The sequence below is a fragment of the Aedes aegypti genome, chromosome 3 (assembly GCF_002204515.2).
Source record: "Aedes aegypti strain LVP_AGWG chromosome 3, AaegL5.0 Primary Assembly, whole genome shotgun sequence".
Classification (NCBI taxonomy): Eukaryota; Metazoa; Arthropoda; class Insecta; order Diptera; family Culicidae; genus Aedes; species Aedes aegypti.
The window spans coordinates 299234967-299261703 of record NC_035109.1 but is presented as its reverse complement, the minus strand read 5'-3'; positions in this window follow the sequence as shown (position 1 = coordinate 299261703).

Genomic DNA, 26737 nt, shown 5'->3' with positions numbered 1-26737 from the left:
ATTTCACGGAATTCGGTGACCCACTAGATCGGTTTTTCATGGAATGGCTGATATATAAGCTGTGTTTCAACAGAAACACCTGAAGTTTCAAAAATTTTAGTTTCAAATGACGAAAACAGTTGATGTTTTATACTTCTATGAATGATGATTGCAACTCCCCCCCCCCCCCCATGCCCCATCAAGTCGAATATTACGATAAACAAAAAAGTTAGGGTCTCTTTTGAGTTTGGATCCAGGTTTTGAATATGTTTCAGTAATAACTGCTATTTGTATTAACTGTTAGAAAATTAAACAGCTCGTTCTCTGTACCATTCAAGGAACGAGCATTCCAATTAGAAATATTTAAATAATTATTTGGAACCATTAGAAAAACGTAATCCAATAACAATTTGATTAGTAAATTTTACACTGACTTAGACTGCTTCAATCATAGTGGTGGCTTTGAACATTGCATCAATCATAAGATTCAATTGTTCAGTTAGAAAATTAAAATCAGAGGCACACATATCACTTGAAGTGGGTACATCTGATGATTTCCCGTTAGAATTTTCGGTAGACGAAGAGGCGGAGTGGAAGTTTCCTGTGGCGACAGGGTTTTTTTTTCCATTTGATTTGAAACAATTAGAATGGGTACTCATAGTATGAATAGCGGATGAGTTCAAATTACCTGCTACGATATCGGCAAAGGATTTTCCTTGGGTGGATACCTTCGAAATTAAAAGATTCGAACGGCTACCCGACGGCTTAAAATTAGTTAGTGAATGAGCATGGTTATGCTCTTTCTGATGGGTATGATTAAAAATCAAGTGATCGTTAACTGAAAAATGAGCATTGTTCGATACTCTACCAGAGAAATTAAGGAAACGACCGTTATCGTAACGGACATTACTGTTCATCTGTCTGGCACGAGCATCGACGACTTGGCTACGCGAAAGGCAAGCCCAAAAAAATTGACGTATCCCCGCAATTTGCGCATATAAACTTATGGTGTCTTTTTTCACAGGACAGGGGTCCTTAGCGTGAGAAGAACCTCCTCCACGAAGCATGCATTTAGCATCCATGCGACAATTTTTTGTACCATGATCCCACTTCTGGCACCGACGGCACTGAGTGGGGTTCTGGAAATTTCCTCCAGGTTTCTGGAATTGTTCCCATGTCCCACGGACATCGAACATAAGTTTTCCTTTTGCAGGGGACGGACCTGGTGTAGTGGTTAGAACACTCGCCTCTCACGCCGAGGACCTGGGATCGAATCCCATCCCCGACATAGTCACTTATGACGTAAAAAGTTATAGTGACGACTTCCTTCGGAAGGGAAGTAAAGCCGTTGGTCCCGAGATGAACTAGCCTAGGGCTAAAAATCTCGTTAATAAAGGCAAACCAACCAAACCAAGTTTTCCTTTTTTAAAGCTATAATATTATTTAGATCATTTTCGTTAAAGCTTCTTGAGAAAGCCCTTTATGACGAATGCCAGATTGCGTTCGCTTTTTCACAATGATTACTTGAACTGGTTAAAATCCAAGTACATAATTTATTCCATTTTTGATCTCTTCAAATGGCTTGTAGTGACTTGAGAGAAAGGATCGAAAAGGAATTAATAGGTAGACAAAAGTAACACTGAGAAGTAACGTGCAATTGGTCTAGGGAGTTTCAAAAATTTCCGAGAGCAGGAAGAATTTGTTTTCGCACAACACTCCAAGTCGATGCGCAGTGACGCACTATCATTCATCTATGAATATCATTTGGAACACAAAAAATCATCTGCCAAATCAAAAAGGAATATCTTAAAATATTGCTTATTGAAGTCTGTAAGTTTCTCCAAGGAATATCAGAAAAAATCTCAAAGATATTCTTGGAGTATTTTCTGAAATAATTTCAGGAGTATTACTAGAAAGAAATATTTAAAAAAAATCCTGGATGAACGTTTGAATCTTTCTTGGGATAATTAATGGGATCCGTGGATGAAATTCAGGAGGAATTCATAAAACAAAAAACATTCTTGTGGGAATTCCAAGAAGAGCTCCTGTGGAATTTTTTGTTACTATTTTGGAGTAGTTTCTTAATACAGTCGAAAAATGCTTATAAGAATTGCTGTAGGAATTTTGGTGATTTAAAAGACATTGTTTGCATCTTAGTGTAGTTGTTGGTGTCAATTGAAAAGTAGAAAGTATGCCATGCAGAATTCCAGTAGGACATACTGAAATACTTTTAAGTATTTTTTTCAGGGATATCTAAAAGAACGTCTGAAAAATGCTTGAACACAATTTATTATTATGAATCTCCAGAGAAATTTCTTAGAAAATAGATTCATAGAAGAATCCTCGATGAAAATCATGGATATTTTATGGCCAACTCAGAAAAATTACCAGAAACAATGCATGACTTTTCCAATCTGAAACTTCCCGAAGCTTTAAACGGACCCGTTATTCAGTCAACAAAGTAAATGGTATTTTATGGTCGATTGACCCTAAATTTAATTTGAATACATTTGTAATTATTTATAAAGTTTATCGATTGAAATTTACTTTCAAATCACACTATATTTGTAATTTATTGTTTTCTCTAAAAAAATACTCGTTCGATGGATATTTGATTGTAGAATCAACCCTTCGTATTTGTCTCAACAGTAATTTATCATGAAATTATCTAACCAACAATCTTTGCACATCAATCAAACTTGAAGCGTAGTCGAACCTGTCGCTGCCAACAGTTAATATTAATGATTCTTTCGAATTCTTCTATTTTACTCTCCCCATCTGTCACAAATTCCTCACTGTATCTTTCTCCAAATTGATCGTTTTCCGAAAATATTCCACCATAAATATGGTTCCAGTTCTCTATCCTTAAAGTACATAAATTTCCCAAGAAAACCTTCAATCCAGTCTGGAAATTTGCGAAGCGTTCTCCAACCCCAACCGCAAAATTCAATCAACCGTGGGAATAAGTCAACCCTCACTTCCTCCCACCCCCACCGACCGCACCCAAGGAGCTCACCTTATGTCTGCCAGTTTCCTGGGAAAAGGTGGTTGGCCCGCAAACTGCTCAAGAGTTTCATTTAATTTCTATTCGGGGAACTTTCGCTCCAAGTGGTTTTGCACCAGCAAGAATATCCCAAGCGTTATTATTATTATATTGCTTCGGTCTGTTCACCAAAAACCCCCGCAAGTCGATGCCACCTTCGCCATCCGGACTATGAACTGAAGTGCAACCTAGCTGCGCGCTTCCTCCGGAATGTTCCGAAACTCGAGGGTAAAGTTTCAGTTCTCCCGACATAATCAGCGTTAATTACGACAGGCAGCTAGTTAATAGTTTGTAGGAATGAAGAACAACCAAAGTACCAGACAGCACACCACACCATACACACACCGGTTCTTCATAAACGGAGAAGTTTTGCGGTCTATAAGCAAGCAACCCCGAAGGGAATACATGTTCTCCACCCTCTGGAGCGAATTTCTTCAAGGGCGTGGTCAGGTTTTTCTTGTCACGGGGTTGTCACACAAAATACCATTGTTGACACTAGCTGCACTCTCTTTGTATGATAATTTAAAGTTTTCGTGCAGGGGACGGACCTGGTGGTTAGAACACACGCCTCTCACGCCGAGGACCTGGGATCGAATCCCATCCCCGAGATAGTCTGTTCCGTCCCGACGTCACAAAATTCAGTTCGAGAAACGCTGGCAGCAGGCAGCAGCGGAATGTTCCATCAACAACATCCTTGCATTTTGCTACCCGGTTTGCAGCATCGAAACAGGGAGTGGAAAATACCCCAAAGCACAATTTGCAGCCCTTTTCAGTTCATTTCACCATCCATCCAGCCAGCTATGTATAGCGTGATCGTGCGCACCAGACAGATTGCACCACCACCAGCACAACCATCATCATCATCATCATCGAACCCACTGCAGCATCGTCCAGGCAGTGGAAGTTTCCATCATCCCCACACGGCTGCGCATGCAACGTTCCTGTTTACCTGTAGCCTATATAAGTAGCTTGCATGCGCAAGCAAATCATCAGTTTTCGATTCAGTTTCCAAATCAGTTCAATCATTGTAGCGTTATCAAGTAGAGAGAATATACAGTAGTTCAGTAGTCAAATGAAGCAAACCGCATTTTCCTCCTCCACCATTGGAAGCCAATGAGCCTTCCGTGAAGGCTAGAGTCGTTTAGAATCCATACCAGTCGAGCTATCGGTCCTGTGCCCTGTTGCACCAAGCAACAGGTTAGCGGACGATCAACAGATCGTTTCGTTCATGCTCACCAGAGCAAAACCCCGTTGCACGACGCAACATAGTCACTAAGAATTTCAGTGACGACTTCATTCGGAAGGGAAGTAAAGCCGTTGGTCCCGAGATGAGCTAGCCCAGGGCTAAAAATCTCGTTAATAAAGGTAGAAAAAAAGTGTTCGTGTGGAACGTCACACTATGAAGACCATCCAACCTTTTCTAAAATGTGCATAACTTTTTTGTTTCTTGATTGATTTTGTTGGAATTTACAGAACTGGCCGAAAAACTCTACCTATGGTCCAACGAATTTGTAAATATGGTCCAAGTGGTTCCGGAGTTATTCTAAAATGTCTTGGGATAACAAAATCGACCATATCATGCATTCAAGGGATATCTCAAGAACCTGATGAGCTAGAAGCTTGAAGTTTGTGACAAAGTTGTTCTTCAGATCAAGAGTTATCTGGCAGAAACCTGATGGGGAATTCATCCGCTAGGTGGCGCTAATAACATTTTTTATAATTTTTTATGTTTTGGGATACTGAAAAGCTAGACTGTTAGCTTCAGAAAAGTTGTTCAGCAATACTCTCAATCAGGTTTAAGGTGACACGGGAGACCGTGTTATTTCCCTTTATTTCGTCTCACTCTAACAATTATCATCAAAACGTTGTGGAAGCAAATCTCGAGTTTCAGTGAACCGATGAAGCTGAAAATTTATTGGGTTGTGCACTACATATATAGAGTGATACATTTTCGCATCGATATATGGAGTGGTTCTTGGGACTGATAGGGTGATTATGACGACGTCTCGTGCGGCCTTAAGGCGAAGTAGGCCGTCATTGAAATTAGTACACGTCGTTGATGATTGTTGCTAATTCATCTCACGATTTCGAATCCAAAAAATCAGTTGGTTTTGCACTGATACAGCTGAAAAAGTATCAGTATACTTTATACAAGTTGGCGCGTACAGTGATACTTTTTCAAGTCAATATAAACTATCAAGACTGAGTTTTATCACTTTGAAATGCAAGCTGAAAAGTCATCATTGATGCCAAAACGAATGACGGGCTACTTAGCCTCAATGCTGCCATATAGCTCATGGAAATCAATGAATTCGGCACCGCTCAAATGTGAAATTAGTGAACTCGTGCTTTGGTCTACACAAATTCATCATTTTACCATAAGACACAAAATGATTGGCTTAAGGTCCACAGTGGTGGTAAAATGAACTACCACCACTTGTACCCTACCATGTATTTTCAAAAAAAAGTTGAAGAGTTTTCTTACAGTTTCTACAACGTGTTCCTGTGAATATAACTCTAATGATTTCATTGAACATTTTCTAACAAGACTTTTGGAGGAATCTCGCGAAGATACCAACCGGAATATCACCAAGATCCCACTGTGGACAATCATTCATCAATTCTCCAGATTTTAGACCTTTCTGGTTAAGGTCTTTAATCGAAAATCTTCAAGAAATTTCTCGTCTCATAATCACGGATTCAAATTTTACTTCACATTTTGGAATTGCAATGCTCCTGGCTTCAACAATGGAATTTGTTAAAGTTTCAAAAGCATTGTCAATATCAATTTTTGTTTGTAAAGAAATGTTGACATCAAGATTAGAATCAATATATGTTTCATATATATTCCAGTCGGCGCGAAAATAATTGAAAGTGGAGCTGATAGGATTGAGATCCGCCTCTAAGATAATTGAAATGTAACAGGGACATGATCAGAATCAAAATCAGCATGAGTAACTAATTGGCTACTAAGATGACTAGAGTCGATTAGGACCAAACCAATCGTAGATGGATTTCTAGAAGAGGAAAAAAATGTATGGCTCATGGTATGTAAATAAATGTATGGTATCAGGGTATTAAATTGAGAAATATCCTGAAGAGCATTCATCAAATAAAATTCTACCGTTAGAATTACTTTGAGAATTATTCCATGACCGATGTTTGACATTAAAGTCACCAATGAGAAATTTTGTATTGACTTATTGCGAGTCAATTTTCGCAAGTCAATTTGGAGCAAATTAACTTGCTGTCCAGAGCATTGAAATGGCAAATAGGCAGCTATGAAAAAGTATATATACCATATCAGCCATTCCATGGAAACCGATCTAGTGGGTCACCGAATTCCGTGAAAATTTGCTATTTTGTTCCTTATCCGAAATAAGGATACACGTATTTTTGGATTTTTTGATTAGGGTGACCATTTCCAAAATAGGGTGACCAGAAAAATCGCGATTTTGTAAAATTTTTATTTTTAAAATAATTATAACTTTTGAACCGTTCGACCGATTTTCAATCTTTTTGGAAGAAATGAAGGTTAGAGATTTTGACTTTTCAGGAAAAATATAAAATTTCACAAAAATTGTGTTTTTTTTTACATGGAAAAACTCAATAGTTTCCGTTTTTTCGTGTTTTGAAGGCCTCGGGACCAAAGGGGCTATTGCTGTTCTCATTTTTTCTTGAATGTTGAGATATATATTTTTGAAAATAAAAAATCAGTCATTTTTCATCGGCACACACTGTTGATCTCAGCGCATTAAATTTTTAATGTTTAAAAAAAATCATAACTTTTGAACAGCTCAACAGATTTCCAATCTTTTTTTATGGAATGAAAGCTTAAGATTTCAACTTTTCAGAAATAATAGAGAAAAATAGAAAACTTTGGAAAGTTATTTTTTTTCATTGAAATATAAATTTTTATATTTTTTTTACGTTTAAACATATTTTTATCAGATTTTTCAAATTTGTCTGAAAAGTTGAAATTTTAAGCTTTCATTCCATAAAAAAAGATTGGAAATCGGTTAAGCTGTTCAAAAGTTATGATTTTTTTAAAATAAAAAATCTAATGCGCTCAGACCTACAGTGTGTGCCGAAGAAAAATGACTGATTTTTTATTTTCAAAAAAATATATCTCAAAAACTAAAAAACATACATCGCTGAAAATTTGACAGTAGACGTAAAAGTTTCTGAACTTTCAAGAAAAAATGAGAACAGCAATTGCCCCTTTGGTCCCGAGGCCTTCAAAACACAAAAAAAAACGGAAACTATTGAGTTTTTTTTATGTAAAAAACACACTTTTTGTGAAATTTTATATTTTTCCTGAAAAGTTAAAATCCTTAGCTTTCATTTCGTCCAAAAAGATTGAAAATCGGTCAAACAATTCGAAAGTTATAATTTTTTTAAAAATAAAAATTTAGCAAAATCGCGATTTTTTTTGGTCACTTTATTTTGGAAATGGTCACCCTAATAAAAAATCCAAAAATACGTGTATCCTTTTTTCGGATAAGGAACAAAATAGCAAAATTTCACGGAATTCGGTGACCCACTAGATCGGTTTTTCATGGAATGGCTGATATATAAGCTGTGTTTCAACAGAAACACCTGAAGTTTCAAAAATTTTAGTTTCAAATGACGAAAACAGTTGATGTTTTATACTTCTATGAATGATGATTGCAACTCCCCCCCCCCCATGCCCCATCAAGTCGAATATTACGATAAACAAAAAAGTTAGGGTCTCTTTTGAGTTTGGATCCAGGTTTTGAATATGTTTCAGTAATAACTGCTATTTGTATTAACTGTTAGAAAATTAAACAGCTCGTTCTCTGTACCATTCAAGGAACGAGCATTCCAATTAGAAATATTTAAATAATTATTTGGAACCATTAGAAAAACGTAATCCAATAACAATTTGATTAGTAAATTTTACACTGACTTAGACTGCTTCAATTATAGTGGTGGCTTTGAACATTGCATCAATCATAAGATTCAATTGTTCAGTTAGAAAATTAAAATCAGAGGCACACATATCACTTGAAGTGGGTACATCTGATGATTTCCCGTTAGAATTTTCGGTAGACGAAGAGGCGGAGTGGAAGTTTCCTGTGGCGACAGGGTTTTTTTTTTCCATTTGATTTGAAACAATTAGAATGGGTACTCATAGTATGAATAGCGGATGAGTTCAAATTACCTGCTACGATATCGGCAAAGGATTTTCCTTGGGTGGATACCTTCGAAATTAAAAGATTCGAACGGCTACCCGACGGCTTAAAATTAGTTAGTGAATGAGCATGGTTATGCTCTTTCTGATGGGTATGATTAAAAATCAAGTGATCGTTAACTGAAAAATGAGCATTGTTCGATACTCTACCAGAGAAATTAAGGAAACGACCGTTATCGTAACGGACATTACTGTTCATCTGTCTGGCACGAGCATCGACGACTTGGCTACGCGAAAGGCAAGCCCAAAAAAATTGACGTATCCCCGCAATTTGCGCATATAAACTTATGGTGTCTTTTTTCACAGGACAGGGGTCCTTAGCGTGAGAAGAACCTCCTCCACGAAGCATGCATTTAGCATCCATGCGACAATTTTTTGTACCATGATCCCACTTCTGGCACCGACGGCACTGAGTGGGGTTCTGGAAATTTCCTCCAGGTTTCTGGAATTGTTCCCATGTCCCACGGACATCGAACATAAGTTTTCCTTTTGCAGGGGACGGACCTGGTGTAGTGGTTAGAACACTCGCCTCTCACGCCGAGGACCTGGGATCGAATCCCATCCCCGACATAGTCACTTATGACGTAAAAAGTTATAGTGACGACTTCCTTCGGAAGGGAAGTAAAGCCGTTGGTCCCGAGATGAACTAGCCTAGGGCTAAAAATCTCGTTAATAAAGGCAAACCAACCAAACCAAGTTTTCCTTTTTTAAAGCTATAATATTATTTAGATCATTTTCGTTAAAGCTTCTTGAGAAAGCCCTTTATGACGAATGCCAGATTGCGTTCGCTTTTTCACAATGATTACTTGAACTGGTTAAAATCCAAGTACATAATTTATTCCATTTTTGATCTCTTCAAATGGCTTGTAGTGACTTGAGAGAAAGGATCGAAAAGGAATTAATAGGTAGACAAAAGTAACACTGAGAAGTAACGTGCAATTGGTCTAGGGAGTTTCAAAAATTTCCGAGAGCAGGAAGAATTTGTTTTCGCACAACACTCCAAGTCGATGCGCAGTGACGCACTATCATTCATCTATGAATATCATTTGGAACACAAAAAATCATCTGCCAAATCAAAAAGGAATATCTTAAAATATTGCTTATTGAAGTCTGTAAGTTTCTCCAAGGAATATCAGAAAAAATCTCAAAGATATTCTTGGAGTATTTTCTGAAATAATTTCAGGAGTATTACTAGAAAGAAATATTTAAAAAAAATCCTGGATGAACGTTTGAATCTTTCTTGGGATAATTAATGGGATCCGTGGATGAAATTCAGGAGGAATTCATAAAACAAAAAACATTCTTGTGGGAATTCCAAGAAGAGCTCCTGTGGAATTTTTTGTTACTATTTTGGAGTAGTTTCTTAATACAGTCGAAAAATGCTTATAAGAATTGCTGTAGGAATTTTGGTGATTTAAAAGACATTGTTTGCATCTTAGTGTAGTTGTTGGTGTCAATTGAAAAGTAGAAAGTATGCCATGCAGAATTCCAGTAGGACATACTGAAATACTTTTAAGTATTTTTTTCAGGGATATCTAAAAGAACGTCTGAAAAATGCTTGAACACAATTTATTATTATGAATCTCCAGAGAAATTTCTTAGAAAATAGATTCATAGAAGAATCCTCGATGAAAATCATGGATATTTTATGGCCAACTCAGAAAAATTACCAGAAACAATGCATGACTTTTCCAATCTGAAACTTCCCGAAGCTTTAAACGGACCCGTTATTCAGTCAACAAAGTAAATGGTATTTTATGGTCGATTGACCCTAAATTTAATTTGAATACATTTGTAATTATTTTATCGATTGAAATTTACTTTCAAATCACACTATATTTGTAATTTATTGTTTTCTCTAAAAAAATACTCGTTCGATGGATATTTGATTGTAGAATCAACCCTTCGTATTTGTCTCAACAGTAATTTATCATGAAATTATCTAACCAACAATCTTTGCACATCAATCAAACTTGAAGCGTAGTCGAACCTGTCGCTGCCAACAGTTAATATTAATGATTCTTTCGAATTCTTCTATTTTACTCTCCCCATCTGTCACAAATTCCTCACTGTATCTTTCTCCAAATTGATCGTTTTCCGAAAATATTCCACCATAAATATGGTTCCAGTTCTCTATCCTTAAAGTACATAAATTTCCCAAGAAAACCTTCAATCCAGTCTGGAAATTTGCGAAGCGTTCTCCAACCCCAACCGCAAAATTCAATCAACCGTGGGAATAAGTCAACCCTCACTTCCTCCCACCCCCACCGACCGCACCCAAGGAGCTCACCTTATGTCTGCCAGTTTCCTGGGAAAAGGTGGTTGGCCCGCAAACTGCTCAAGAGTTTCATTTAATTTCTATTCGGGGAACTTTCGCTCCAAGTGGTTTTGCACCAGCAAGAATATCCCAAGCGTTATTATTATTATATTGCTTCGGTCTGTTCACCAAAAACCCCCGCAAGTCGATGCCACCTTCGCCATCCGGACTATGAACTGAAGTGCAACCTAGCTGCGCGCTTCCTCCGGAATGTTCCGAAACTCGAGGGTAAAGTTTCAGTTCTCCCGACATAATCAGCGTTAATTACGACAGGCAGCTAGTTAATAGTTTGTAGGAATGAAGAACAACCAAAGTACCAGACAGCACACCACACCATACACACACCGGTTCTTCATAAACGGAGAAGTTTTGCGGTCTATAAGCAAGCAACCCCGAAGGGAATACATGTTCTCCACCCTCTGGAGCGAATTTCTTCAAGGGCGTGGTCAGGTTTTTCTTGTCACGGGGTTGTCACACAAAATACCATTGTTGACACTAGCTGCACTCTCTTTGTATGATAATTTAAAGTTTTCGTGCAGGGGACGGACCTGGTGGTTAGAACACACGCCTCTCACGCCGAGGACCTGGGATCGAATCCCATCCCCGAGATAGTCACTAAGAATTTCAGTGACGACTTCATTCGGAAGGGAAGTAAAGCCGTTGGTCCCGAGATGAGCTAGCCCAGGGCTAAAAATCTCGTTAATAAAGGTAGAAAAAAAGTGTTCGTGTGGAACGTCACACTATGAAGACCATCCAACCTTTTCTAAAATGTGCATAACTTTTTTGTTTCTTGATTGATTTTGTTGGAATTTACAGAACTGGCCGAAAAACTCTACCTATGGTCCAACGAATTTGTAAATATGGTCCAAGTGGTTCCGGAGTTATTCTAAAATGTCTTGGGATAACAAAATCGACCATATCATGCATTCAAGGGATATCTCAAGAACCTGATGAGCTAGAAGCTTGAAGTTTGTGACAAAGTTGTTCTTCAGATCAAGAGTTATCTGGCAGAAACCTGATGGGGAATTCATCCGCTAGGTGGCGCTAATAACATTTTTTATAATTTTTTATGTTTTGGGATACTGAAAAGCTAGACTGTTAGCTTCAGAAAAGTTGTTCAGCAATACTCTCAATCAGGTTTAAGGTGACACGGGAGACCGTGTTATTTCCCTTTATTTCGTCTCACTCTAACAATTATCATCAAAACGTTGTGGAAGCAAATCTCGAGTTTCAGTGAACCGATGAAGCTGAAAATTTATTGGGTTGTGCACTACATATATAGAGTGATACATTTTCGCATCGATATATGGAGTGGTTCTTGGGACTGATAGGGTGATTATGACGACGTCTCGTGCGGCCTTAAGGCGAAGTAGGCCGTCATTGAAATTAGTACACGTCGTTGATGATTGTTGCTAATTCATCTCACGATTTCGAATCCAAAAAATCAGTTGGTTTTGCACTGATACAGCTGAAAAAGTATCAGTATACTTTATACAAGTTGGCGCGTACAGTGATACTTTTTCAAGTCAATATAAACTATCAAGACTGAGTTTTATCACTTTGAAATGCAAGCTGAAAAGTCATCATTGATGCCAAAACGAATGACGGGCTACTTAGCCTCAATGCTGCCATATAGCTCATGGAAATCAATGAATTCGGCACCGCTCAAATGTGAAATTAGTGAACTCGTGCTTTGGTCTACACAAATTCATCATTTTACCATAAGACACAAAATGATTGGCTTAAGGTCCACAGTGGTGGTAAAATGAACTACCACCACTTGTACCCTACCATGTATTTTCAAAAAAAAGTTGAAGAGTTTTCTTACAGTTTCTACAACGTGTTCCTGTGAATATAACTCTAATGATTTCATTGAACATTTTCTAACAAGACTTTTGGAGGAATCTCGCGAAGATACCAACCGGAATATCACCAAGATCCCACTGTGGACAATCATTCATCAATTCTCCAGATTTTAGACCTTTCTGGTTAAGGTCTTTAATCGAAAATCTTCAAGAAATTTCTCGTTTGTCAAGGAATCGCGACATTTTCAATGAAATTTTTACAAAATTCCATTACAAACTTGAATGGTTTTTTAAGTTTATCTTCAAGAAGTTCTTTCTGAGATTTCGTATTGAATTCCTAGTACCAAACCCACCATGCATAAAGGCATAGAGAATATTCCACAAACTTTACTCAACATTTCACGAATGTTTTTCGATCAAATGCATTCAAGGATTTCTATCTAAAAATTTCCATACATATCACCTCAAAGTATTCTCTCTGGTATCCCTCCAGAAATGTTCTCCCAAAATTTTTGGGGATATAATTGTGGATAATCCTAGAACATCTCCTGGACAAATCTGTAGACTAGTTTCTGTAGGTTATTTAAGAAAATCTTTTGAAAAATTCTTGCAGAAATTTCCGAATTTGTTATTATTTTGCAGTAATCGTTGAAATAAGTCTTATAGGAATTAATGTTATTTAAGTGAAGTTTCCACAGAAATCCTTTGATAAGTTCCTAGCAAAAGCTTTCAGTGATTCTGATGATATCGTAAGAATCTCTGCAGTAATTCCTTGAGGGTGCAGAACTACTTGGGCACTTCCATGATTCACTTTAGCATGGGGGTTTTTTCTCGGCCGATTTGTCTGAAACTTTGCAATTGTGCAAATGCATGCAAACAGAAGCACATCAATATGGCGCACATTGCGGCCAAATATGAGCTCTGTAGCTTTCAAATAACCACACTGCCGTATTGAATCAAAAGTGCCAAGAATAAGATCCGGCTCCCTATGTCCCCTGGGAAATCATTATAAACTATTTTTAATCTTCTAGAAATTAAAAGAAAATCCATGCTTTTTTTGTTATTTGTGAAGAAACTTCCAGAGTAGAGGTGAGTTCTGCATAAATAACTAATGGCAATATGTGACTAACAAAATATGCGATCATATCTTCTTCTTCTTTTTGGCGTTACGTCCCAACTGAGACAGAACCTGCTTATCAGTGTTTTATGAGCACTTCCACAGTTATTAAATGAGAACTTTCTTTGTCAATAGACCATTTTTGCTCGAGTTTATCGCGTGGCAGTTACGAAGATACTCTATGCCCTGGGAAGTCGAGAAAATATCCTTTACGAAACGATCCTCGACCGGTCAGATTTGAACCAACGACTCCAGCTTAGTCTTGTTGGATAGTTTCGTGAAAAATCATGACATGAAAATTTGACAATCAGTACGATATCCACTGAGTTGAAAACGTATTCAACTCAGTGGATATCGTACTGATTGTTAAATTTTCATAACATGATTTTTTTCAATTCCTGAGATATCTTTTTTTAAATATTGAGATGACTTTTACTTCTTCAATTTCTGCAGAAGACGAATTTTATGTCAAATCGGCCAGTCACATAACTCAACCATCTTCGATTAGGATTAAAGTTCACACATGTTTTCAGTATAGTAGAATAAGTTATTTGCCCTAAATAAATCGATCATTTTGACCCAAGAATAAATTTTGAATAAGGCCTATGAGTTTTTGCATGCAATTTATTTAAAAAATCTAATTCCGAAACTGTTTTAGAGAAAAATATTATATGAAAAAGTTGTTGTGAACCATGACTACATGAAACAAATTTACACTGAAGAAATATTTTGTTTAGCATGGGAATATGAATCTAATCTATACAAATAAAAATGGAGTGGTGTTTGTATGTCACGAAATGGCTTGAGAACGGGACAACAGATTTGCACCATTTTTTCACTGTTGTGTTCTTGAAGGGTTCCGACGTGTTTGTGTGATGAAAAAATTTAAGGAAGTTCTCTGAAAATTTGATATAACGGGAGAGTACTTATATGTCATTTTGTTTGGGAGGTTCCATGACATTTTTCAACAGCCTACTTGATTGAAGACGAAGTTTGCCGGGACCACTAGTAAATTATAAATATATATCTTAAATTTTAAATTGCAAAAAAACCTCCATTTTTATTATTTTTTCTATTCTTACCATGGAATCTTGATAGTTAACATATATGAGACAAGGTTTGATAAGGGAGAAATTTTAAATAAAAAAGTTTCCCAAAGACATCTCTTGATCAATTTTTGTTTGTTGGTTTACAGCACTCACTAAGCCTTAGCAGACTGTTGAGGATCTCTTTGTTATGAAAATCATAGCTAAATTGAAAGATCCCAGTAAATAACTGTGAAAGTTCTCATAAGAACAGGTTCTGCTCATGAAGCACGCGAAACATCTTCCAAAGAGATGCTTTTCAAAAATAGTTTCAATCACGTATGAAAAAAGTATCTGTAACTTACTTGGTTCTAGTTCGGTTGCATATCAATATAAAGTTTCATTGCCGTTCCAATGAACATGCATTTCACTCCCTCTTTGACGTTCAACATTTTTGAAACGACAAGATTTGTTTCAAATGACCTTTGCAAATAGCAATGAAGTCAAATTTATCAAGATGTTTTCAGCAACTTTTCAAATAAACTCTTGAAACTTCTCCCAAAATGCCTGTTTTAATGTTATGTTTCAAATTACTTTCATTAAAAGCCCCAGTTGCGAGAAAGTTGCACGAAACTACGTGTATGACAGCTAGAAGTTTGTTTGTTTCAATCCAGTTGCAATATGGTTGAGTTGTACCTTACGTATCATCTAACAACGAAAACATGGTCTAGCAGCGGTTTGTTTGTTGAAAGGGTGTTTCTCATGTGTTGCGCGGAAGTTTTTGGGAAAAGTTTAGATTATTTCAGGCGTGGCCTAATTTCGCCAGTAATGAACTTGTATTCCGAAGGGTGCAGTCAAGTTATAAGCAATTAACTTTAATCAATGGACCATATGGTCGTTTTTATAGTGCATTGGCGAAGCAATTGTTCGAAGAGCTGGTAGTAAGTAGTGGAGAAAATTGGTGATCTTGAGGTCGGAAGTTCAATTCTCGTTCATATTTTTGTTTTCATTTTTTTTCTTCTAAGTATTTTGCAACAAATAAGAAATTTCGATATAACTTATATATGTTACAACTTGCGCCACTTGCGCTTTTTGAGCAGTGCAATTGTATGTCATATTTTCAACAATTGACAACAATGATTAGTTTTAAGAGATACTTTTATTCTTGAGTTGCAACGAACTGTGCTGCTTGGGTTGTTACTTTACTGCACCCTTTGGTATACAAGGCGAAATTAGACCACACCTCAAATAAACTAAACTTATTGCAAAAACTTCCGCGCAACATATGAGAAACACCATTTAAACATACAAACTAATGTAATGTGAAACTCAACTATATTGCAATTCGATTGAAACAAACATACTTCTAGCTGTCAAACACGTTGTTAAGTGCAACTTTCGCACAACTGGGATGAATCTTCTTGAGTAGTGGGCATTGAAACGAAACATTTTTTTTTTTCAATTCTATTTATTTGGCAGGCCCAAACGCACGTAGGCTTTACGGGGCCGAATAGCTTATTTTTTTGTTAATATTTACAGAGGTATTGGAATCGCAGTCACCCTGCAATCCCTGAATAGCACAAAGTTTTTTCTTCTCCTTCCCTCGCTTAGTTGACAGCCTCCGCTTGTAGGTACTATCGCCGCACTCGTATGGAGAGGATGAACAGTCGTCGTTCACATCATCGTCGTCGTCATCGTCATTGTTGATCGAGTTCAACTGCTGTTCTTGGTACGTAGGTACGATTTTTGTGCAAGGTTCGTTTTCAACAGGCGCTCGTTTGTCTCTAGGTGGTACTGATTTGGTAGATGGCTCGGTCGATTGTTTATTGTTGATTGGGGGAAAATCAGCGTCGCTGAATTTATGTTCGTTTGACGATGATGTGGTTGGGGTTAATGAAATGCTTATGTTTTTAGAAGCATTTTCTTCTAAACATTTTTGTCCAGGATGCGCAGGTTTGGAGCACCACCTACACGTCATAATTTGGTTAGGATGGCGAACAGTAGCAATTTCGTTGTTGATCGTTATGAACGACGGAATGGATTGCTTCAGCCTCATCTGTAGCACTCGCACACCGTTGTAAATGCCAGGAAAGTAGTTCTTCCATCGCTCGTTCTGGATGGAGATAACATCGCCATACCTCATCATGTGTTCCCCGACTGTTGCGTGGAGCATGGAAGGAGGTAAATCACACACACGAACTGTTACCGCCTCACTATCTACATAAACGGGGATCTTGAACGGCTTATCATTGTACATAAAAACACGTTTAATGTTGTGTGTGTTTTCATATTGCAATGCAGTGTCGTGATCCTTCATCTGGATGTAAACACAATTGCGGGTATTGTGTAATTGAATACACTTAACATCCGCGAGATTTAGCTTGATTGCGTTCTCCAGAAATTGCTCGACTTTTGCGACATCAGGTAACATTAGAATAAGGCATTTTGGGAGAAGTTGCAAGAGTTTGTTTGTGAAGTTGCTGTTTGCAGAGAACATGTGCAGCAAATCTCGTTGTTTCGATAAATTTAAACATCAAACAAGGGGTGAATTGCAAGTTTATTGGAACGATAATGAAACTATATGAGCTTTTGATATTAATATGCAACGGAACTAGAACTAGGTAGATTATAGATGCTTTTATTGAAACATATTTGAAATTATTTTAAGAATGCATCTCTTTGAAAAATGTTTCGCGTGTTTCTTGCGTCCTACCTGGCAGCCACCGCCGTTTCATTGATCAGCAGATTCCCTTCTCAACCATTGCGCATGGCGGGCACTGGTACGGTATTGTGCCGTGCGCCATAAAATATCAGCATATCGTTCCGGTTCATACTATCCTGAGCTTCAGGTGAAACACTTTCTTCGTGCTGCTTTTCCTTTCTACGGTGAATTCGCTTTTCTGCGGCTCTCGCTGTCTTGTACTCTGTTCTGTAGGGTGCCGGTCACACGCATAGGCTTCTGGTGACATTCTTCACGTCTGGCACTATTCATCGAACCAGTCGTTTCATCTTTGTCGTTGACCAGTGCCACTCATTTCCCGCGCCGTTTTTGTCACAGCTGAGTGTATAGGATCCCACAGGCTGTTGACATCTCCAGAAACGTTGATTCTTCCCAACTGCTCGTCTGTGCAGCTACCCCAGCAGTTGACAAGCGTTGGATATTGAAGCGCAGCGTTCTGTGCTTTCTGGATCTCGTAACGCTGGATAACCGCCCCAGAAACATAGCTACTGCGAGATAATGATTCGAGTCGATACTAGGGCATCGGAAGCTCCTGACTTCCATCACATCTGAGAAATGTCGCCTATCAACCAATACGTGGTCTATTTTAGAGCAGGCCTTTCGGGTGTTGCCAGGTGTGTTTGCGAATATTCTGGCGTGCGATCCCTTTTGCAGCAGCGAAGGTTGCAAGCCGCATACCATTATCATTGGCAACGAAATTGAGGCATTCCGTTCCAATGACGGATCGGAAGAAGTCATCTCTCCCAATCTGCGCATTTGCTTCGCCGATGACAATCATGACATTAAGTTTTGGGCACTCTTCGTAGGCCTTATCTAGGCTCTCATAGAACTCATCCTTTATGTCATTGGGTTTATCGTTCGTTAGTGCATACAGTTGTGTTCAGAATAATAGTAGTGAAAGCCGATTTTCATACAAAATGCTCAACTTTGGCATGCTGTAACTTTGTTACCCTATGAGTAATCGGCATGAAATTTTAGCAGAGAACAAATATGCTCAATTTTATTATGGCAAAATTTGAATATTTTCACACTACCGGCCAAAAAGTTAAGCACCAGGTGAAATCGCTCAAAATAATAGTATTTTTAATTATTTCAATATCTGCTGTATTTTGAGTTTTTGAATATTTCTTTGCGGAGAAATACCTCGATGTTAAAGATTTATAGATAGATACGTAGAAGTTTTGTTCGCAAGGGCCTGAACAGAAATTGGGTTTTTAGCAGATTTTTTTACGAATTTCTTGGTGGATTTATGACGAAATTCACGAAGAGATTTTTTGTAGAAGCCTGTAGTTTCGTGGACAGCAAGTACTATCTAAGGATAATTTATAAAATTTCTTAGCATAATAGTTAACATTCTTCCCGTTCTGCCCTCTCTGTGTATGCCCATGATTTTCTTCGCCATGGATTTGCCAGTTACAACAGAGCAAAACCATGTCTGGAAGAGTAAATTCATTTCTTTTTGACAGTTTGAGTCGTTAAGCTTGTCTGTCATGTTTAAGTTTCACCCGTAAATATACCGGGAAGAAGTCTTCCGTGAAAGATTGCTACTGTTGAAAGTTACACTTTTGTCTGCATGTCAGTTGTGTTTCCATTAGAATGTCTTGTATAGTTGGAGTTGGAAATTGAATAGAATTCACCCTCGCCGTCCGGGAAGCCCGGGGAGAAGTCTGGAGATGATAGTTTGCTATAGCTGTGCTTCTTGTCCTCATGCCCCATCTGTAGGATCCAGCAAACGGGTCGCTAATTGTTTGCACACTAATTTGCACTCAATTCAAATGCTAAATGCTTGCGACTCTTGCGGAATTGTTTGTTCTTCCACTATCTATCTAGCTGTGCCAACAGACGCGTCTTGGTGCAAATCCGGCGTATTTAGATCAAATTATGACAATCGTTACAGAGCATTCATAATAAAATTTTGAGAATGATTCTGAAGCTTCCTCCCATGTATAGTACTAATAAATTACATACAATATCCAATGTTGAATCGTTCGTTCGTTCGTTAGTGCATACAGTTGTGTTCAGAATAATAGTAGTGAAAGCCGATTTTCATACAAAATGCTCAACTTTGGCATGCTGTAACTTTGTTACCCTATGAGTAATCGGCATGAAATTTTAGCAGAGAACAAATATGCTCAATTTTATTATGGCAAAATTTGAATATTTTCACACTACCGGCCAAAAAGTTAAGCACCAGGTGAAATCGCTCAAAATAATAGTATTTTTAATTATTTCAATATCTGCTGTATTTTGAGTTTTTGAATATTTCTTTGCGGAGAAATACCTCGATGTTAAAGATTTATAGATAGATACGTAGAAGTTTTGTTCGCAAGGGCCTGAACAGAAATTGGGTTTTTAGCAGATTTTTTTACGAATTTCTTGGTGGATTTATGACGAAATTCACGAAGAGATTTTTTGTAGAAGCCTGTAGTTTCGTGGACAGCAAGTACTATCTAAGGATAATTTATAAAATTTCTTAGCATAATAGTTAACATTCTTCCCGTTCTGCCCTCTCTGTGTATGCCCATGATTTTCTTCGCCATGGATTTGCCAGTTACAACAGAGCAAAACCATGTCTGGAAGAGTAAATTCATTTCTTTTTGACAGTTTGAGTCGTTAAGCTTGTCTGTCATGTTTAAGTTTCACCCGTAAATATACCGGGAAGAAGTCTTCCGTGAAAGATTGCTACTGTTGAAAGTTACACTTTTGTCTGCATGTCAGTTGTGTTTCCATTAGAATGTCTTGTATAGTTGGAGTTGGAAATTGAATAGAATTCACCCTCGCCGTCCGGGAAGCCCGGGGAGAAGTCTGGAGATGATAGTTTGCTATAGCTGTGCTTCTTGTCCTCATGCCCCATCTGTAGGATCCAGCAAACGGGTCGCTAATTGTTTGCACACTAATTTGCACTCAATTCAAATGCTAAATGCTTGCGACTCTTGCGGAATTGTTTGTTCTTCCACTATCTATCTAGCTGTGCCAACAGACGCGTCTTGGTGCAAATCCGGCGTATTTAGATCAAATTATGACAATCGTTACAGAGCATTCATAATAAAATTTTGAGAATGATTCTGAAGCTTCCTCCCATGTATAGTACTAATAAATTACATACAATATCCAATGTTGAATCGTTCGTTCGTTCGTTAGTGCATACAGTTGTGTTCAGAATAATAGTAGTGAAAGCCGATTTTCATACAAAATGCTCAACTTTGGCATGCTGTAACTTTGTTACCCTATGAGTAATCGGCATGAAATTTTAGCAGAGAACAAATATGCTCAATTTTATTATGGCAAAATTTGAATATTTTCACACTACCGGCCAAAAAGTTAAGCACCAGGTGAAATCGCTCAAAATAATAGTATTTTTAATTATTTCAATATCTGCTGTATTTTGAGTTTTTGAATATTTCTTTGCGGAGAAATACCTCGATGTTAAAGATTTATAGATAGATACGTAGAAGTTTTGTTCGCAAGGGCCTGAACAGAAATTGGGTTTTTAGCAGATTTTTTTACGAATTTCTTGGTGGATTTATGACGAAATTCACGAAGAGATTTTTTGTAGAAGCCTGTAGTTTCGTGGACAGCAAGTACTATCTAAGGATAATTTATAAAATTTCTTAGCATAATAGTTAACATTCTTCCCGTTCTGCCCTCTCTGTGTATGCCCATGATTTTCTTCGCCATGGATTTGCCAGTTACAACAGAGCAAAACCATGTCTGGAAGAGTAAATTCATTTCTTTTTGACAGTTTGAGTCGTTAAGCTTGTCTGTCATGTTTAAGTTTCACCCGTAAATATACCGGGAAGAAGTCTTCCGTGAAAGATTGCTACTGTTGAAAGTTACACTTTTGTCTGCATGTCAGTTGTGTTTCCATTAGAATGTCTTGTATAGTTGGAGTTGGAAATTGAATAGAATTCACCCTCGCCGTCCGGGAAGCCCGGGGAGAAGTCTGGAGATGATAGTTTGCTATAGCTGTGCTTCTTGTCCTCATGCCCCATCTGTAGGATCCAGCAAACGGGTCGCTAATTGTTTGCACACTAATTTGCACTCAATTCAAATGCTAAATGCTTGCGACTCTTGCGGAATTGTTTGTTCTTCCACTATCTATCTAGCTGTGCCAACAGACGCGTCTTGGTGCAAATCCGGCGTATTTAGATCAAATTATGACAATCGTTACCCATGCTTCCTGGTGTTTATTCAGCGTTATATGTACGTGCTAATGTACGCTTCCGGAGTATATAACCGGATGCAGTTTACGGTCCATAACGTCTTCCTGATTGGTATTGATGGCATGTCATTCAAGTGTACCGAGAGATTAGTGATAGGTGATTGTACAATTATAATCGTTTTCTTTTATCCTAGATTTGTGACCGTCTTTAGAAATACATACCGTTTTGATTCATATTACGGACATTTAAGGACTCAGGGAAATATAACCCAGCATAGAGCATACAAAATAAATCATTCTGTATGATTCCTTATCGCTATCGAGCATCGGAAGCCCTTTACTTTCGAACGGTGGGTGAAGAATACGCTTCCGCAACTTCAATAATTTTAAATAAATCAAAATGTGTGGCCTTTTCATGATTCTTATTCCGGACGCTTCCTCACTTTTGCCTCATATTCCGGACACTTTGAATCGAATTCCGGACAGCTCATGATAATCATTAATGGAACAGTCAAATCATCAATCGAAATCGTTAAACAACCAAAGAGACATCTAAGGTAGTTGGGCATTATAAATTTTCAAAGATATTTATGGAAAAGGTTTACTTAAACGGGCCTTGAAATTGAGAACTTTTGAACAGCAAAAATTGAAACATTTCGCGTGAAATGTTTCCCATACAAAGTAGAGTGTCCGGAATTTGAAGCTGTCCGTAATATGAATCAAAACGGTACAATACAATAGCTGTACAGGTTTTAGTCATAGTGCCTATTGTTGCTGTAGTGCCCTAAATAATTTCTAGCACAAAACGCAAATCGCTTAGGTTCATTTTGCTTCTTTTTCAACAAATCTTTGTGCATATGTCAGTGTCTAACCAATATGACATTTCGATTGAAATTGCTAATTTTGATAAATCAAATGCAAATTTAGCGTCCAATAATGTCTTATATAAAATGTCTGTATCCGCTCATTAACAGAAAATCGAAACTTTGTTCCAAGAACAAGTTTTTTTGTCTTCAAATTCAATTCAAATTGCCAGGGCAGTCATGTTGTATGCCGTATGTTGTAATATGTACCAGGAAGAAAGCTCTACAGAGCATTCATAATAAAATTTTGAGAATGATTCTGAAGCTTCCTCCCATGTATAGTACTAATAAATTACATACAATATCCAATGTTGAATCGTTGGCGCAAATGGAGTAAATTTCGTGTCTTCTATTGAAACGACAAATGCTTCTTTGATTAAGTTAGGCTAAGCTTATTAAAAAGCACAACTTACAACACTCAAAATAATCATTAAAATTAATAAATTCACCGTCCACCTTCTCAAATTGACGTTTATTTTGGAATGTTTCTCAGGCCAAGTGTAATTACATTCTTTTCAAGAATTCCAGTTGATAGATTAACATAACAAACTTTGTATTGTAGCCAAGCAAATATTGCTCTCCAATTACTGTAGTGTCAAATGAGAATGTCACCTCAACAACAACATTCTACAAAAATTGCTTCCGAGTTTATAATGAACGTGTCCTCGTGACATTTATTGCAGCAACTTTCCCCCACACTGTTATTCCCGATTCACACCAACCAATATTTTGTGTGTCAGAACTTCACCGGAACTGTATGGAAAAAAAACCGTTCCATTCTCCAAACAAAAGAACGGGCACTCCAAGCGAGGCGCCATTTCTGGAGCATTCTCGGTGGTCTTTTTCCATCAGACCGTAGAAAACTAATTTCGCTCCATTCGGGGGTCCATTTTTCATTTCAACAGCAACTTTTCGCCAAACGGACCGTAGAGGAAGCCGTCAACCTGTGTTTGCATTATATTCCTTCCCGTTTCATGTGCATGATAATTGGATTTTTTCGCCGTTTTCCGCGCCGAGTCTTTTGCCTTTGCTTGCGCTTCCGAAGGGGCAAACAGAAACACCATCATGACGGTGTGTCTTAAAACGCTAGTAGCGAAAAAAACTGAGTAGGATTTTTTAAAGGCGTTCTCTGGAAGATATTTGGAATAATTAATCAATAAAAAACTTTTGGTTTATGTAGGGAAAATCATTAGTTGAGTTTTGGAAGCATTAGGAGAAATCTTCCATTTTTGCAAGTATGAAGAAAAAATATCCAAACTTTTTTGCAATCAACTACAGATGACACGCAAACTTCGTCCTTTGGCGGAGAGGCCTGTGTCATTCGCAAACAAAGATTTTTGACATTCCTAAGGTAGCTCAGGTAAGTCAGATGTAAAAATATTGTATAATATTGGTCCCAAAATGCTGCCTTGAGGAACACCAGCTCTTACAGGATGTCTTTCAGATCTGGAGTTCTGATAATTAACCTGAAGTGTACGATTTGACAGATAATTTTGAATTATTCTAACAATGTATGTTGGAAAATTAAAGTTTTTTAATTTTACAATCAAACCTTCATGCCAAACACTGTCGAATGCTTTTTCTGTGTCTAGAAGAACAAAACCAGTAGAATAGCCTTCAGATTTGTTGGAACGGATAAAATTTGTTACACGTAAAAGTTGATGAGTTGTCTAATGTCCATGGCGGAATCCGAACTGTTCATTGGCAAAAATTGAATTTTCGTTGATGTGGACCATCATTCTGTTCAAAATGACCTTGTTAAAAAGTTTACTGATGGAGGAAAGCAAACTGATTGGACGATAGCTAGAAGCTTCTGCAGGATTTTTGTCTGGTTTTAAAATTGGTACAACCTTAGCATTTTTCCATTTGTCAGGAAAATATGCTAATTGAAAACATTTGTTAAATACTAAGAATGATAAGCTACTTTCTGGAAGTTTCTTGATGAGGATGTAGGAAATTCCATGATCGCCAAGGGCTTTCATCTTTTTGATTTTTTTAATAATAGTTCTCACTTCTTCCAAATCAGTTTCCCTGGAATGTTCGAAATCATTCTTTTAATTGGGAATATTTTCGAAGACCTGAGTAACTTGGTTTTCAATTGGACTAGTAAGTTCAAATTAAAAGTGTGCGCGCTTCCAATCTGCTTAGCAAATTTTTGTTCTCTTTCGCAATTAGTTAGTTATAATTTGTTTTCCTCTTTCAATGCCGGTATTGGCTTCTGAGGTTTTTTTTTTTTAAATTTTAGATAATTTCCAAAAGGGCTAAGAACCAGGGTCCAATTGAGCAATTTTATTTTCAAAATTTTTGTTTCTTAATTGTGTAAATCGTTTTTTAATTTCTTTCTATAGATCCTGCTATATAAATTTCATAGCAGGATCGCGAGTGCGTTGAAATTGTCTTCTCCTCACGTTTTTAAGACGGATCAAGAGTTTAAGATCATCGTCTATAATCACGGATTCAAATTTTGCTTCACATTTTGCAATTGCAATGCTCCTGGCTTCAACAATGAAATTTGTTAAAGTTTCAAGAGCATTGTCAATATCAAGTTTAGTTTGTAATGAAATGTTAACAGCAAGATTAGAGTCAATATATGTTTCATGTATATTCCAGGCGGCTCGAAAATAATTAAAAGTTGAGCTGTTTGGATTGAGAATCGCTTCTTGGGATATTTGTAACAGGGACATGATCAGAATCAAAATCAGCATGAGTAACTAATTGGCTACAAAGATGACTAGAGTCGGTTAAGACCAAGTCAATCGTAGAGGGATTTCTAGTAGAGGAAAACATGTAGGGCTATCAGGGTATTGAATTGAGAAATATCCTGAAGAGCACTCATCAAATAAAATTCTGCCGATGGAATAACTTTGTGAATTATTTCATGACCGATGTTTGGCATTAAAGTCACCAATGACAAAAAAATGACTTATTGCGAGTCAATTTTCGCAAGTCAGATTGAAGCAAATTAACTTGCTGTCCATTGCATTGAAAAGGCAAATATGCAGCTATGAAAGTATATTTACCAAGCTGTGTTTCAACTGAAACACCTAAAGTTTCAAAAACTTTAGTTTCAAATGACGAAAAAGTTGATGTTTTATACGCCTATGAATGATGATTGCAACTTCCCCACATGCCCAATCAAGTCGATTATTACGATAAACAAAAAAGTTAGGATCTCTTTTGAGTTTAGATCCAGGTTTCAAATACGTTTCAGTAATAACTGCTATATGCACGTTATTATCTGTAAGAAAATTAAACAGCGCGTCCTCTTTACCATTTAGAGAACGAGCATTTCAATTTAAATCATTCAAATTATTTGTTGGATCCATTAGAAAAACGTAATCCAATAAAAATTAGATAAGTAAATTTTACACTGACTTGGACTGCTTCAGTCATAGTGGTGGCTTTGAACATTGCATCAATCATTAGATAAAATTGTTCAGTTAGAAAATTAAAATCAGGGGCAGACATATCACTTGATGTGGGTACATTATGTGATGATTTTCCGTTAGAATTTTCGATAGACGAAGAGGCGGAGTAGAAGTTTCCTGTGGCGACCTTTTGATTTGAAACAATTAAAATGAGTACTCGTAGTATGAATAGGGGAGAAGTCCGAATTACCTTCTACGATATCGACAAAAGATTTTTCTTAGGTAGATACATTCGAAATAAAAAAAAAATCGAACGGCTACCCGACAGATTACAATTAGTTTGTGAATGAGCATGATTATGATTCTTGATCAAGCGATCATTAACTGGAAAATAAGTATTGTTCGATACTCTTCCAGGCAAACTCCGGAAACGCCAGTTGTCGTAACGGATATTACTGTTGATCTGCCTAGCACGAGCCTCGACTACTCGCCTACGCAAAGGGCAAGACCAAAAATTTGACTTACGATTGCCTCCGCATTTGACGCATATGAACTTATCGGTATCTTCCTTCACTGAACAGACGTCCTTGGCGTGAGCAGAACCTCCGCAAATCATGCATTTAGCATCCATGCGACAATTCTTTGTACCATGACCCCACTTTTGGCACCGACGGCATTGAGTGGGGTTCTGGTAATTTCCTCCAGGTTTCTGGAAATGTTCCCATGTCACACGGACACCGAACATAAGTCTAGCTTTTTCTCAAGCTTTAATATTATTTAGTTCTTTTTTGTTAAAGTGAACTAAATAATATTCTTGAGAAAGCCCTTTTCGAACAATGCCTGATTGGGTTCTCTTTTTCATAATGATTACTTGGACTGGGGAAAATCCAAGTAAATCATTTATTCCATTTTTGATCTCTTCAGGTGACTTATAGTCACTTGAGAGACCTTTCAAGACAACTTTGAACAAACGTTCAGTTTTGTCGTCATAAGTAAAAAATTTGTGCTGTTTCGCTTCAAGATGTTTGAGAAGAAGTTCGCGATCTTTAAGAGTTTAAGAGATCTCCTGCCTAAATCCCCCAAATTCGGAACAACTGACCACG